At 43.2% G+C, this 15,518-nt stretch overlaps 1 long non-coding RNA gene across 1 annotated transcript; it reads right to left on the minus strand.

Moving 5' to 3' along the window:
- Positions 1-6,560: 6,560 nt before the first annotated feature.
- LOC129699677 (uncharacterized) lies at positions 6,561-15,109 on the minus strand. The gene is made up of 3 exons (XR_008723909.1): positions 13,670-15,109; positions 12,580-12,698; positions 6,561-7,143 (listed from the first exon to the last, which is right to left on the minus strand). It is a non-coding gene; the product is annotated as an uncharacterized LOC129699677 (long non-coding RNA).
- Between the last annotated feature and the right edge of the window lie 409 nt (positions 15,110-15,518).

The following is a 15,518-nucleotide window of genomic DNA, read 5'->3' on the forward strand; positions in this document are numbered from 1 at the left end:
AACAGAGTCCATTTGTACTGTGCGTAGTCCCCGACTGATGAGGCAGAAGGGAGGAAATGCATAGAAGAAGAATTTCCCCAATCTAGCGCGAACGCATCTACCGCTGCTGCCTCAGGGTCTGGTTCCCAAGCGACATACATAGGTACCTGGTGATTTAGCCTTGATGCAAATAAATCAATATCTGGCGTGCCATATTGCTTGATAACTTTTGATTCGTATGTCTACTATGTAAATGAAATCCTTGAATTTAAAAAGGTTTGTTTTAAATGATAAACTAAAAATACTGAAGCAACCAAAAATCGTGGAAAATAAAAATGAGGCAATGCTCGAGGAATTCTCAAAGGCATATTCTGTAACTAAATAAATAATGACATTTCAGCTTGATAACCTTTCATCAGGTCTTAGCAAGAAAAAGATCCAATGATCAATAAGTCCTTAAGGCATGGATGGGTCAGGGCCAGAGGGGAGGGAACTGGGTTCTGGCCTTCTATGTCCTAGTAGTCGGCTGTGGGAGGCACTCTTTGGGAACGCAGTTTGATGGGAGAGGGACGTGGCACCCAAGGAAGGAGATGTCTGGAGCCCTGCAATAGCATGGGGCTTGCCTGGAACTGAGCGTGGACTTTGAAAATAGCTCAAACATGGCACCGCTTACATGTGGGCTCAGTAGATTATTTCTGTGCATCGGGAGTATGGCAATACTCTACTGGGCTGTTTGTAAAAAAAATATTTCACTGTGTTAGCACTTCGTATGTGTGACAATAAAAAGCACCATTGAAATTGACCTGGAAAGGTGCACTCAAAAATCTTTGGGTTTAATTGCTGTGGTAGTGAAAGTATTGGAAAACATCCCGAGGATAGAATTAATCTGCACTTGGAAAGAGAGGAATTAATATAAGATAGTAAGGAGTCCTGCCCAACAAATATAATAGAATTTTTCAGAGGTGACAAAATATGTCAATGGGGACAGTGAGGTTGATAGAGCCCAAATGGAATTCAATAAACCCTTTGACAAGATGTCATAGGATCCATGCAAGATAACAAATTGGATCCAAAATTGGCTTAATTGAAGCCAGAAGATAATGGTGGGTGAAAATCTAAAATACTGCAAATGCTTAAAATGGAAAATAAAAACAGAAAGTGGTGGAGGATTATTTCTGTGACCAAAAGCCTGACTTGTGGTATATGGGACTAGGGGAGATTATGTGTTCGGCACGGACTAGAAAGGTCGAGATGGCCTGTTTCCGTGCTGTAATTGTTATATAGTTATATGGTTGTGGTGAACCACAGGAATCAGTGCTGAGACCTTTGCAGTTCATCATATGCATTAGTTATTTAGATATGTGTGCAAGAGATAATCAGATGACCTAAAAATGAATGGTGTGAATGATCTGAGGCTGTAGGAAGATATTGATCAAATGGTAAAATGGGCAGAACAATGGCAGATGGAATTTAATCCTGATAAGTGTGAGAGTTAGGGTCAGACATATGCAATGAATGACATACTGAGGAACAGAAGGATCTCGACACACAAATCCAAGAATTCCTGAAGGTGGCAGCACAGGTAAAGAGGTGAAGGTGGAGAGAATATTTGCCTTCCTTGGCTGGGGTGTAAAACTGGAAGGTTACGGGACAATTTTGGAAAACATTGGTAGTTCATAGTTTAGTTGAGTTTAATTTCTTGTCATATGTACCAGTGAAAAGCTTTTGTAGCATGCTAATCCATTTGCACAAAGACAATACATGATCACATAGCTGGAGTATTGTGTGCAATGCTGGTCATAATTGCACTTGAGTGGATGCAGAGGAGATTCACCAGGGTGTTAGATAGGCGCATAGATATGCTGGAAATGGAGGGATTGGATCAAATTCTGGCAGTGGGGATTAGTTTAACAACACCATGTTTGGCATGGACATTGTGGGCTGAAGGCTGTCCTTTGCTGTGGGATGGAGTGTTTGCTGGAGTTATGAGGAGAGATTGGTTAGGCTGGGTTTGTTCTTGGAGTGGAGGAGTACTGACAGGTATACAAAATAATGAGTGGCATAGATACCATAGATAGTAAGAAACTATTCCCCATAACCAAGGTGTCAAAAACAAGAGGTTATAGGTTTAAGGTGACGAGAAAGCGATTTAGAGCCTGGATAGAGTGGATGTGGAGAGGATGTTTCCACTAGTGGAGGGTCTCGCACCTGAGCCACCACAAATCTGTGTGCCTGTTATGCTGCCTCAAGCAAGATTTGTCATTGTACCTATACCTCACTATACTTGTGCATATGACAATAAACTTGATTAGACTTGATCCCAAACTATACTGCTCTTATCAGACTGCCTTAGGTAAGTATTAGTATATGCTGAGAGTTCAATAAATTTTGATAAGTAAGGATGGTTTTTAATCGAGTTTGCATATGGGAGAGCTAAAAATAAATAACAGGAGTAATCTTTTATTACTCTGTTACTCCGTGTCTGTACACGGGTCTCAACCTGAAACGTCACCTATTCCTTTTTTCTGGAGATGCTGCCTGACCCGCTGAGTTACTCCAGCTTTTTGTGTCTATCTTCGGTGTAAATCAGCATCTGCAATTCCCTCCTACACAATCATTTATTCAGTTGGCACGATGGCATTAGGCAGCATTGTCTTCTATGCCACGTGATTCAATGTGTGCTTTGTATACACCTGGGCAAACCTGAAGAGGGACATATCTTTTCAAACTAAAAGAGGACAAGGCCAACCCCAGCCCCGCATGGCCCGTTTTTTCCTTCTCCCCAAAATCCACAACCCCGGCTCTCCCGGCAGACCCATTGTCTCTGCCTGTTCGTGCCCCACCGAACTCATCTCCACATACCTTGACTCCATACTATCCCCCTTGGTTAAATCCCTTCCCACCTATGTTCTAGACACCTCAGACACTCTCCGCCGCCTCCACGCATTCCACTCTCTAGGCCCCCACCCCCTCATATTCACCATGGATGTCAAGTCACTCTACACCTCCATCCCCCACCAGGATGGCCTCAAAGCCCTCCGGTTCTCCCTCGACCAGAGGAGCAACCTATACCCAGCCACTGACACTCTCCTCCGCCTAGCGGAGTTGGTCCTCACCCTCAACAACTTTACATTTGACTCCTCCCATTTCCTCCAAACACAAGGCGTAGCTATGGGCACATGCATGGGCCCCAGCTACGCCTGCCTCTTTGTCGGGTACGTTGAACAATCCTTGTTCAATACGTACCAGGGCCCCATCCCCGACCTCTACCTCCGTTACATTGACAACTGCTTTGGGGCCACCTCCTGCACCTACACACAACTGACTGACTTCATCCACTTCACCACCAACTTCCATCCGGCACTCCAATACACCTGGACCATTTCCGACACTTCCCTACCATTCCTTGACCTCACCATCTCCATCGCAGGACTTCTGACCGACATACACTACAAACCAATTGACTCACTTGGCTATCTGGATTACACGTCTTCCCACCCTGCCCCCTGTAAAGATTCCATCCCCTACTCCCAATTCCTCCGCTTATGCCGCATCTGTTCCCAGGATGAGACATTCCATACCAGGGCATCGGAAATGTCCTTGTTCTTCAGGGAACGGGGATTCCCCTCTGCCACCATAGATGAGGCTCGCACCAGAGTCTCATCCATACCCCGCAACACTGCTCTCTCTCCCCATCCCCGCACTCGCAACAAGGGCAGAGTCCCCCTGGTCCTCACCTTTCACCCCAACAGCCGGCAAATACAACACATAATCCTCCGCCATTTCCGCCACCTCCAACGTGACCCCACCACTCGCCACATCTTCCCATCTCCCCCTATGTCTGCCTTCCGCAAAGAATGCTCCCTCCGCAACCCCCTTGTCAATTCTTCCCTTCCCTCCCGTACCACCCCCTCCCCGGGCACTTTCTGTTGCAACTGCAAGAAATGCAACACCTGTCCCTTCACCTCCCCCCTCGACTCCATTCAAGGTCCCAAGCAGTCGTTCCAGGTGCGACAAATGTTCACCTGTATCTCCTCCAACCTCATCTACTGCATCCGCTGCTCTAGATGTCAGCTGATTTACATCGGTGAGACTAAGCGGAGGTTGGGCGATCGTTTCGCCGAACACCTCCGCTTAGTCCGCAATAACCTACCTGAACTCCCGGTGGCTCAGCACTTCAACTCCCCCTCCAATTCTCAATCCGACCTCTCTGTCCTGGGTCTCCTCCATTGCCAGAGTGAGCAACACCGGAAATTGGAGGAACAGCACCTCATATTCCGCCTGGGCAGCTTGTGTCCTGATGGCATGAACGTTGAATTCTCCCAATTTTGCTAGCCCCTGCTGTCTCCTCCCCTTCCTTAACCCTCGAGCTGTCTCCTCCCATCCCCCCGCCCTCGGGCTCCTCCTCCTCCCTTTTTCCTTCCTTCTCCCCCCCACCCCCCATCAGTCTGAAGAAGGGTTTCGGCCCGAAACGTCGCCTATTTTCTTCGCTCCATAGATGCTGCTGCACCCGCTGAGTTTCTCCAGCAATTTTGTGTACCTTCGATCTTCCAGCATCTGCAGTTCCTTCTTGAACACAGCAAGATCAGTTTGTTCTGCATTAATGTGGCTTTGCGGAGATGGTCAAGCCATTCTGTTTATCTTTGGATTAGTTTGGAAACTCCTGGGTGCTGTCAGATCTAAATTAAACATGTTTAAGGATTTCCCTGAAACTTTCTGGATACAGTTTTACTGCAAGGACTGAACTAATACAATATGATGCTGTCACACAGGACTCCATTGATGGCTGCCTTTACCTGCCTAGCATTGCAATTCCCTCTGCAGCTCAATCATTTACTTTTATAAGTCTTGAGATACAGCGCAGAAACAGGCCCTTTGGCCCACCGAATCCATGCCGACCAGCGATCCCCATACACTAGCACTATGCTACACACCAGGGACAATTTACAATCATTATTGGTCAATTACCCTACAAACCTGTACAGCATTGGACTGTGGGAGGAAACCAGAGCAGCCGGGGAAAACCCACGTGGTCACGGGGAAAAAGTACAAACTCCGTACAGGAACCCGGCTCTCTGGAACTGTAAGGCAGCAACTCCACTGCTGCTCCACCGTGCTGCTCGATATACTGAATATTTATATACTGAACTTGTATAGTGAAATTATTTTATTGTTATTTACTATGATGTTTACGGAGTGTTATGTTTACATTTCTGTTGTGCTGCTGCAGGTAAGAAACTCGTTCTGTTTCGGGTCACATGACAATAAAACACTCTTGACTCTTAACTCATGAACAATGCCAGGAAACATTGTTAGCTGACTGCAGCTAAGCAATAAATGGAATGGCCACAAATGGCCACACCTCAAACCCAAACATAGCATCAATGACAGTATTGCAGAGGACAGGTGCAAATTGGGACGCAAGATATTAAAATAATTTCAGTTTATTTTCTTCAAATTAAGATTCATTTTCAATTTATTGCAGTATATCGAGACTGGGCTATCTATTGTGAATCAGACACATGGCAAGTCATGCAGTTAAATGATAACAACAAAAATCAGCCATTTATTTTGTCACTTTATTCTCTTTCAATAATATTGACTGATGTTATTGGTAAAATAACTGGAATGATTTTGTGGCCTTGGAAAAGCTAGTAAATGCAGATAATGTACGTCAGTGATAACCAAGAGAAGAGGAAAGTGAAAGTCTGGACTCAATTTAATCACTTTGGAATCTGGGAGGCTCACGAGATGCAAAAGAACATATCTGTGCTCAGGGTCCTTCGGGCCAAAGGTAAATTAAGTAGCAACAATATATTTTAGATGACCTTTGATTCTTCGAGCCTGTCAGAGTCATCGATTAACCGTAGGACAACAGAAATGTGCTCAAAATTGGTAGTTGCCAAAAAAAAAACAATGAATGATTGATGGGGCAATCGTATACATTAAAAATTGGATGGGTATTTGAGAGTGGTTTAGGGGACCACAGAAAATTATTATAGAGGCCTTCCTGGTTCAAGGTTAGGACACAGCTATAAAGCATAAATCAGATTTCCAATACAGACTAAGTGAATTTATCTTAAGGGAGGAATTGCCAGAAAACGTGAAATAGCAAAGGGTTAAAAAAAACACTTAAAATGCCATGAATATTTGCTATTGATGTTGCTCACTGATAAATTAGATATGTAGGCATGGAATCAGAGAGTCTTACAGCATGGAAACAGGCCCTTTGTTCCAACTTGCCCACACCGGCCAACATGTCCCATCTACACTAGTCCCACCTGCCTGTGTTTGGCCAATATCCCTCTAAACCTGTCCTATCCATGTACCTGTCTAAATGTTTCTTAAACGTTGCGATAGTACCTGTCACAGCTACCTCCTGAGATTAGGCATTAGGTTAAAACAGAATTAGTCTTATTTGTGATACTTCGAAAGGATAGAAGAGAAAGAAGCAAGTTTATGTACGCAAAATTCTCATTCACCTTTATTGGTATCTTATGGAACTGTAAAAAGAGTTAAACATTTCAGAAATCAAGGTGAAAACTGGAAGCAAACAAAAAAAAAGTTAAGTAGACCCCAAAAGAGAATTCAACTGATGGATGTTACGTGGGTAACATTAATCAAACCAAATTCATTTAGAAGTGCTTTTTCAGTGTCACATAACTTGAAGTTGAGTCTCCCTGTTCATCCAGACGTAACCGCAAAATGTTTTTAATCACCATCTGCTCGGCAACTATCGAAGCGAGGAACCACGGCATTGCATATTCAAGAGTAATTAGTCCCATAAAGTTCCCCCGGAAAGAGGAATAATCCCAGGGGCAAGCATTAAACTGCTGCAGGATTAAGCCTGTTGTAAACTCCCAAACGTACGTCCAGAGTGTATAAATGAAGCCCCTTGTTAGAACATTATACTTAGTCCGAAGGTGAAGGTACATCTTTTCCACAACGAGGATTGAAGTACCGTAGATAAGAAGCGACCATACACTGGTAACTCCACGGAACTTCCAGTTTGCATTCTCCACAAAGTCCCATCCAGCTGTAAACATTACCTCACAAAAGTAACCGTGTATGGCATACAAGTACCATCTGGAAAACGGCGTGAGGGCCTCCATGATGTTTAGCAGTTTAATTGCTGTGATTCTTCTTTTCTGCAAAATACTTTATCTGTCAGAATGCAAGAGAATATTTATAACGTTAAAAACAACTTGTACAGGAATGAAGACAGAGCGCTGGAGTAACTCAGCTGGTCAGGCAGCACCTCTGGAGAAAAATGATGAGTGACATTTCGGGTCAGAACCCCTCTTCAACATGAAAGGGGAGGGAGGAACTGGAGGCAGGAAAAGTCCACAACAAACCAGGACTGACAATAGTTGATCAAGGAAGGGTGGAGCCCATAATGGCTGGGGAAGAAGTGATAACGAATGGATACAGATGCCAACAGTGGAACTAGTACAATGACTAGGTTGGGGAGGGGAGAGAGAGAGGGAGGGAATGCAGGAGTCACTTGAATTTGAGATATCAATGTCCAATGTCCTCAGTATTTTTTTAATTAACCTCACCGTTTTTTTGCTTAACATCTCAGAATGGTTGAATTTAAAGATGTGTTCTTGGTTAATACATGGGAAATAAAATCAAATTTGCTGAAAAAGATTTAATAAGTTTAATTGTTTCTTCTGGTTCCATACTTAACTACGTTCTTACAGGCCAGATACACACACAGTGGTGTTTTTATACACCCATAATCCTTGTCTCTCTAGGTAACAACAGCATTCATTGCTAAGATTCTGTCTCCCTGAGAATGCAGTTCCCGTTGCAGGTAAAACGTGAGATCATTCCAAATCTTTTCCTCCTGCTTCTGTAAATCCAGAACAGAGCAGACACTTGATTAACAACCCCATCATCCACTAAGTATTTGCTCTCTCCACCACAGATGCACATTGGTTGCAGTGTGTAGCATCCACAAAATGCACTGTAGTTGCTATTTAAACCAACAGTGATAGCACCTCTCACATCTGCACTGCCTATCACCAGAAACGTCAAGGGAACAATTTCATAGGAACTCCATTACCCAAAGGTTCTTCTCCAAGTCTCTTGGACTTGAGGGCTTGAGTTATATTGAGACTTTTAGTTTTAGTTTTAGCTTCAGAGATACGGCGTAGAAACAAGCCCTTCGGCCCACCGAGTCCATGCTGACCAATGATCCCAGTACATGAGCATTATCCTACACACTAACCAAAGCCAATTAACCTACAAACCTGTATATCTTTGGGGTGTGGGAGGAAACCAGAGCACCCGGTGAAAACTCACCCAGTCATGGGAACAAAGTACAAACACCATACAGACAGCAACCGTAGTCAGGATCAAACCTGGGTCTCTGATGCTGTAAGGCAGCAACTCTACCTCTTTTGATTGGGACATTTTTTTTGGAGCATAGGAGGCTGAGGGGGTGTCCTTTTTGAAGTATGCAAAATCATGAGGCCACAGATAAAAGTCAGTCTTTTCCCTAGAGTGGAAGATTCTAAATCTAGAAGTCATAGGCTTACATTTTGGGGGGGGAAGAGATTTAAGAGGGATCTCAGACGCAAGCTTTCCACTCAGAATCTGTGCATAGAATGAATTGCCAGAGGGAGCTATAAAAACAAGTACAGGCATAAGAAACAAGAACCAAGAAGCTAGAGAAACAAGGGTTATGGGCCAAATCCACACAAATAGTACTAGCCCAGAATGCCAACTTGGTTGGCATGGACAGGTTGGATCGAAAGGCTATATAATGTTCATGCTAGTCTTGGTGAGACCACACCTGGAGTATTGCACACAGTTTTGGCCTCCTAATCAGAGAATAGACATTCTTGCCGTAGAGGGAGTACAGAGAAGGTTCACCAGACTGATTCCTGAGATGTCAGGACTTTCATATGAAGAAAGACTGGATAGACTCGGCTTGTACTCGCTAGAATTTAGAAGATTGAGGGGGATCTTATAGAAACGTACAAAATTCTTAAGGGGTTGGACAGGCTAGATGCAGGAAGATTGTTCCCGATGTTGGAGAAGTCCAGGACAAGGGGTCACAGTTTAAGGATAAGGGGGAAATCTTTTAGGACCGAGATGAGAAAAACATTTTTCACACGGAGCTAGTGAATCTCTAGAATTCTCTGCCACAGAAGGTAGTTGAGGCCAGTTCATTGGCTATATTTAAGAGGGAGTTAGATGTGGCCCTTGTGGCTAAAGGGATCAGGGGGTATGGAGAGAAGGCAGGTACAGGATACTGAGTTGGATGATCAGCCATGATCATATTGAATGGCGGTGCAGGCTCGAAGGGCCGAATGGGCTACTCCTCCACCTATTTTCTATGTTTCTATACTATATAACTCTATTACACTAGTCTCAAACCATTACAATTTGGAACTATATCACCATTTCTCCCATATTGTTGGGTTTTTTTATTGTGGAACTCCCTGCGTGACCACATATAGGAGCATGCTTATCAGTTGGGCTGCAATAGGCCAAGAAAATGGGCCACCATAATCTTCTCAAGTGCAGCTAGCTATGGGCATGACAAAAACACCTAGATCCTCGTAATTGATTGAAAAGTCAGCAATTCAAATCACATTGATAATTCAGAAAACCTTGCAGCACAGGGTAAAGATACTCAGCCTGTACCACTGGTGCACTTTCTGAGAAAGAATCTTCCAGTTAGTTGCCTTACCCTTTTACATATTTATTTATTATTTTTTTAAAGGTTTTTATGGATGCAAATTATGAGACTAAGTGTCATATTTCAAATGGGACCAATTATTCCTAAAGCAAATCATAACCTAAATCATAACCATCTGTGAAATAATTTAAACTTCTACCCATGTAAAAAGAATTTAAGTTCATATAGTGTGGCAAAGTGTGGAGTCATGCATTTTGGTAGAAAGAATAAAGGCATAGACTATTTTCTAAATGGGGTATAAACCAGGGATGCGAAGGGACTTGGGAGTGCTGGTGCAGGATTCTAGCTAACTCAATGCTAGCAATGTATACAAAAACTGATAAGGCCGCATTTGGAATATTGTGAGCAATTTTGGGCACCATATCTGAGGAAGGGTGTGCTGGAGAAGGTCCAGAGAAGGTTTACAAGAATGATTCCAGGAATGAGCAGGTTAACCTGTGATGAGCATTTGAAGGCACTGGGCCTGTACTCACTGGAGTTTGGAAAAAATGAGGGGGGAGCTAATGGATACATACAGAATAGTGAAAAGCTTGGATAGACTGGATGTGGAGAGGATGTTTCCACTAGCGGGAGAGTCTCGGACTAGAGGTCATGGCCTTAGAATTAAAGGACATTCTTTTAGGAAGGAGATGAGGAGAATTATTTTTAGTCAGAACGTGGTAAATCTGTGGAATTATTTGCCACAGAAGGCTGTGGAGGTCAAGTCAGTGGATATATTTAAGGCAAGATAGATAGATTCTTGATTAATACAGGTGTCAGAGGTTATGGGGAGAAGGCAGGAGAATGGGGTTAGGAGGGAGAGATAGATCAGCCATTATTGAATGGTAGAGTAAACCTGATGGCCCGAATGGCCGAATTTTACTCCTATTCCTTATGAACGTATGACCTTATAAGTTATAGGAACATAATGAGGCCATTCGGTCCATCAAGTCTACTCCACCATTCAATCATGGCTGATCAATCTTTCCCCCTCAACCCCACTCTCCTGCCTTCTACCCATAACCTCTAGCACCTTTACTAATCAAGAATCTGTTAATATCCACCCCAATAATATCCATCATCCGTCGCCACAGCCTTCTGTGGCAATGAATTCCACAGATTCATCACCCTCTGACAAAATAAACTCTTACTCATCTCCTTTCAAAAGGTACGTCCTTTTATTCTGAGGCTATGGCCTCCGGTCCTAGACTCTCCCACTCGTGGAACCACCCTTCCCCCATCTACTCTATCCAGGCCTTTCACTATTTGGTAAATTTCAATGAAGTTATCCCTCTTTCTTCTAAACTCCAGCGAGTACAGGCCCAATGCCGTCAAACGCTCATTATACATTAACCCAATCATTCCTGGGATCATTCTTGTAAACCTCCTCTGGACCATCTCCAGCACCAGCACATCCTTCCTTAGATATGGGCCCCATAACTGCTCACAACACTACAAATGTACCAGTGCCTTATAAAGCCTCAGCATTACATCCCTGTTTTTTTTTGTATTCTAGTCCTCTCAAAATAAATGCCATTGCATTTGCCTTCCTTACTACTGATTTGACTTGCAAATTAATGTTTTGGGTATGCTGTGCCTGGACTCCCAAGTCCTTTTGCACCTCCAATTTCTAAATTCTCTCCCTATTTAGAAAATAGTCTACTGTGGCGGCACCTGGTGGTAGGCCACGGGCAGAACGAACCCTCGGCTCTGGAGGGAGGAATTAGGTGTCTCGATGTGGGAGGCGCAAGGGTTGATCCTTGGGGGTATTTAAGGTTGGGCAATGCCCGTGCCCATTTGAGGAGTAGGGAGCAGCACTGTAATAATAATAAATATGGTTCATTCACTTTGTGTTCCGACTGATTTTTGGCTGGACTCCTGTGAGTCCCCTCTATACTACACCTTTATTCCTACTACCAAAATGCACGACTCCACGATTTGCTACGCTGCGTTCCATCTACCACTTTTCTGCACACTCTCCCAACCTGTCCAAGTCCTTCTGCAGAGTTCCTGCTTTCTCTACACTACCTGTCTCTCCATCTATCTTCGTATCACCTGCAAGCTACAAAACCTTAAATTCCCTCATCCAAATCATTGACTTACAACATGAAGAGAAGTGGCACCAGCATCGACCCCTGCGGAACACCACTAGTGACTGGCAGCCAACCAGAAAAAAAAAAACCTTTATTGCCACTTTTTGCCTTCTGCCGTCCACCTCTCCTGCGACGCATGCTAATGTCTTCCTTCTGATACCATGGGCTCTCATCTTCTTTAGCACCTCACGTACAGCACCTTATTAAAGACCTTCTGAAATACCAGGTGAACCACATCCACTGACTCCATCCTTGGTTTTAGTTGTGCATCATGGATATAGCAAAGTTATTGACAAGTAAGAAAAGTTTCCTCCTTTATTTCAAGAAAGTGTTCTAAATTTTGGACCCCACTTTACACCACTATTTTTCCTTCTAATAGGATACTCAGTATTAAGAAATTTGTCAGGAATAACATCAAAAGCCAGCCCGACTATAGCCAGTCCAAACGCAGCCAGATCCTAAGGAATTATATTTATTGTTATACCAATCAATGCTGGGTATGGGACAGGGGTACTGTGCCCTCAGCAAAGTACTGGGCCTTACTGCATTTTACACTCTGCACAGGATTTGATGCTGAGCCGACCTGGTTCTACGGAATATTGCTGAAGAACTTGCAAACCTTCTTTGAAATACAATCTAGTTGAAACTAGATTACTAGTTGAAGCCTCACATAGATGCCAACTTCAGCAAGTCCTCATATTCTATCTAAAGACGCTGCCCAATAGTATCACAATTTTTAAAATTTTACTACTTTACTAATCTACTTTAGATATTCTACCAAATTATGTTTAATAATATCATGTACTCACGGCATACCTGCTCAATAGTTGTCGAGAAGGCACAAGTGGCTGTAAATGCTGGAATCTGGAGCACAACACAAACTATTAGAGGAGCTCAACCAGGCAGAATCTGTGGACAGATCAGTCAGGCAGAATCTGTGGAGAGAAATGGATAGTTGACATTTCGGGTGAGGCCTTGCTTCAGGGCTGGTGTTTGTGATAGAGAATTACAACAGAAACAAGCCCTTCGGCTTAACAAAGCTATAATGACCATCAACCACCCATTACATTGGCCCTGCACGAATCCCATTTTATTCCCATCCACTCCAACCCACTCACCCGACCGTGCTTATACTACTCGGCTACAGACCAGAGGCAATTTACAGTGCTGAATTAACCCAACAAACTGCATGGCTTTGGGATGTGGGAGGAAACTGGAGCATCTGATGGAAACCCCTATGGTCTATATGAGAATGTGCATACTCCACGCATCTGGCTCTCAGTCTCTGGCAGTGTAAGGCAACAGCTCTGTCTAATTCAGTTCACTTCAGAGATACAGTGAGTCCGCACTGCCTATCGATCACCCAGACACTAGTTCTATCCTACACATTAGGGTCAATTTAAGAAGTCAATTAACTTACAAAACCTGCATGTCTTTGAGATGTGAGAGAAAACCAGAGCACCCAGAGAAAAACTACGCGCTCACAGCAAGAACGTACAAACTCCGTACAGACAGTACCCGTATTCATGATTGAACCAGGTCTCTAGTGCTGTAAGGCAGCAACTCTATCACTACGCCACCATGCCAACAATGGGCATTGGTGTCAGAACTCATTATAACTTGGCCTCAGAGACATTCTCAGCTCAAACCTCTTTAATCAACATAAGACAGGTTGAATGGTTGAGTGGATATTTTTTGTCTTATATTTTGGTGCAAGTTGCACTAACACTCAGATAGACATAAAATGCTGGAGTAACTCAATGGGTCAGTCTCCAACATTTTGGGTCTATCTTCGATGTAAACCAGCACCTACAGCTCATTCTAACACCCGCGGTCTCGTTACAGGTCTTTGCTCCTCTTATCTCCAGTATGGACGCACAAGCCTAGTAACTCTATCACCACAGACCTTTTATATTTTCATCCCGCAGCTCTGCATACAGACAACAGCCAACAAGTGCTTTTCTTTGATGCAGCTCCTCTAACTTTGACTCCCACGAGATACTGCTCCACTTGTACTTCTTCGTCTCATAGCACCACATTCAGCAGATCACCTGCAACACTGTCACCTTTTCTCTGCAAGGAACAGGTACCTCTGTAAATTATTAACATGATGTTTATTAACTTTGACTTCCCTTCAGCAAACAATGGGTCCCATCACAAGATTGCACCAAGCTCATTGTAAGGAGAAGAAAATACACATCCAGTGCGTTTATTGGATTTTCAGCTTCATATACTAATTGTACCGCACTTTAAACAGATTTTAATTTGCAGATTCTTAGGAGATACCAATAGGCCTAAAACATTTTGTGTATCTCTTCAATTTTCATTCCTTATTATAAGATAGTGCTGATTGATTGATCAGATCAGATCAAATTAGTTTATTGCCATGTACACCAAAGTGCAATGAAATTTATTTTTCACATGAAGCTCGTAGAGTAAATAGCACATATATAGTAATGATGAATACAATAGTAGGTACAAGTGCAAAACAGCAGAATGGTGAACACCGAAGAAGAGAAAAAAAAAGTAAGTACAATAATAGGATAATAGAGTGAGATAGAATAAAGAGCAAAAGTACTTGGAACATCTCCCCCACATGCTCTCAACTCTACCTCCGTTCAGGAATCGCACATCCATGGACAAGAAGCTGTTCTTAAGAATAGATGAGATTTCAAGCTGTTGTATATTCTCTGACAAAGTTGAAGTGAGAAAAGAACTTGGGCCCCATATCTGAGGGGGGGTGTGCTGGCGATGGAGAGGGACCAGAGCAGGTTGACAAGAATGATCCCGGGGATGATTGGGTTCACATAGGATGAGCATCTGTTGGCTCTGGTTCTGCAGTCATTGTAGAGAAGGATGAGGGAGGACCTCACTGAAACTTTCCGAATAATGAAAGGCCTGGATAGAAAGGATGTGAAGAGGCTGGTGTACAACATAGAAATGAACCCTTTCACTCACCACTTCCATGCAGACACTTACACCCATCTACACCAAGCCATTTGCCCACATTAGATCTGTATCCAACTAAGCCTTACCTATTTAAGTTTTTATCTAAATGTTTCTTAAATTAGTGATTGTTTCTGATTCATAGAAAATAGGTGCAGGAGTAAGTCATTCGGCCCTTGTTTCCTAGAGACCAGATGCCGCAGCCTCTGAATAAAAGGATGTATATTTAGAAAATAGATGAGGAGGTATTTCTTTAGCCTAAGGGTGGTGAATCTATGGAATTAATTGCCACAGATGGCTGTGAGGCCAAATCATTAGATATTTTTAAGACAGAAATTGACAGGTTCTTGATTAGTGAGGTTACGGGGATAAAACAGGATAATGGGGTTGAGGGGAAAGCTAGATCAGCCATAATTGATTAGCGGAGTAGACTCAATAGTGCAAATGACCTTTTTTATGCTTCTATGACGTACGGATATATGAAGCAAAACTATATGCCAAATTCTATTGTTCATAATCTTGCTGGTGTTTTAAATAAAAAAAGCTTTTAAAACATGTGAATTCCAAATTTATTTTACACAATTTTCCAAATTAGTCACTGTGGCACGGTGGTCGGGTTGCAGCCCTTCAGTGCCAGAGACCTGGGTTCGATCCTGAGTATGGGTGCTCTCTGTATTTAGTTTGAACGTTCTTCCTGTGACCTGCACAACTTTTCTCCAGGTTACTTCCCACACTCCAAAGACGAACAGGTCTTGTAGGTTAATTGGCTTTAGTAAAATTGTAAATTGTCCCCAGTGTGTAGAATAGTG

The sequence above is a fragment of the Leucoraja erinacea genome, chromosome 8, assembly GCF_028641065.1.
Source record: "Leucoraja erinacea ecotype New England chromosome 8, Leri_hhj_1, whole genome shotgun sequence".
Classification (NCBI taxonomy): Eukaryota; Metazoa; Chordata; class Chondrichthyes; order Rajiformes; family Rajidae; genus Leucoraja; species Leucoraja erinaceus.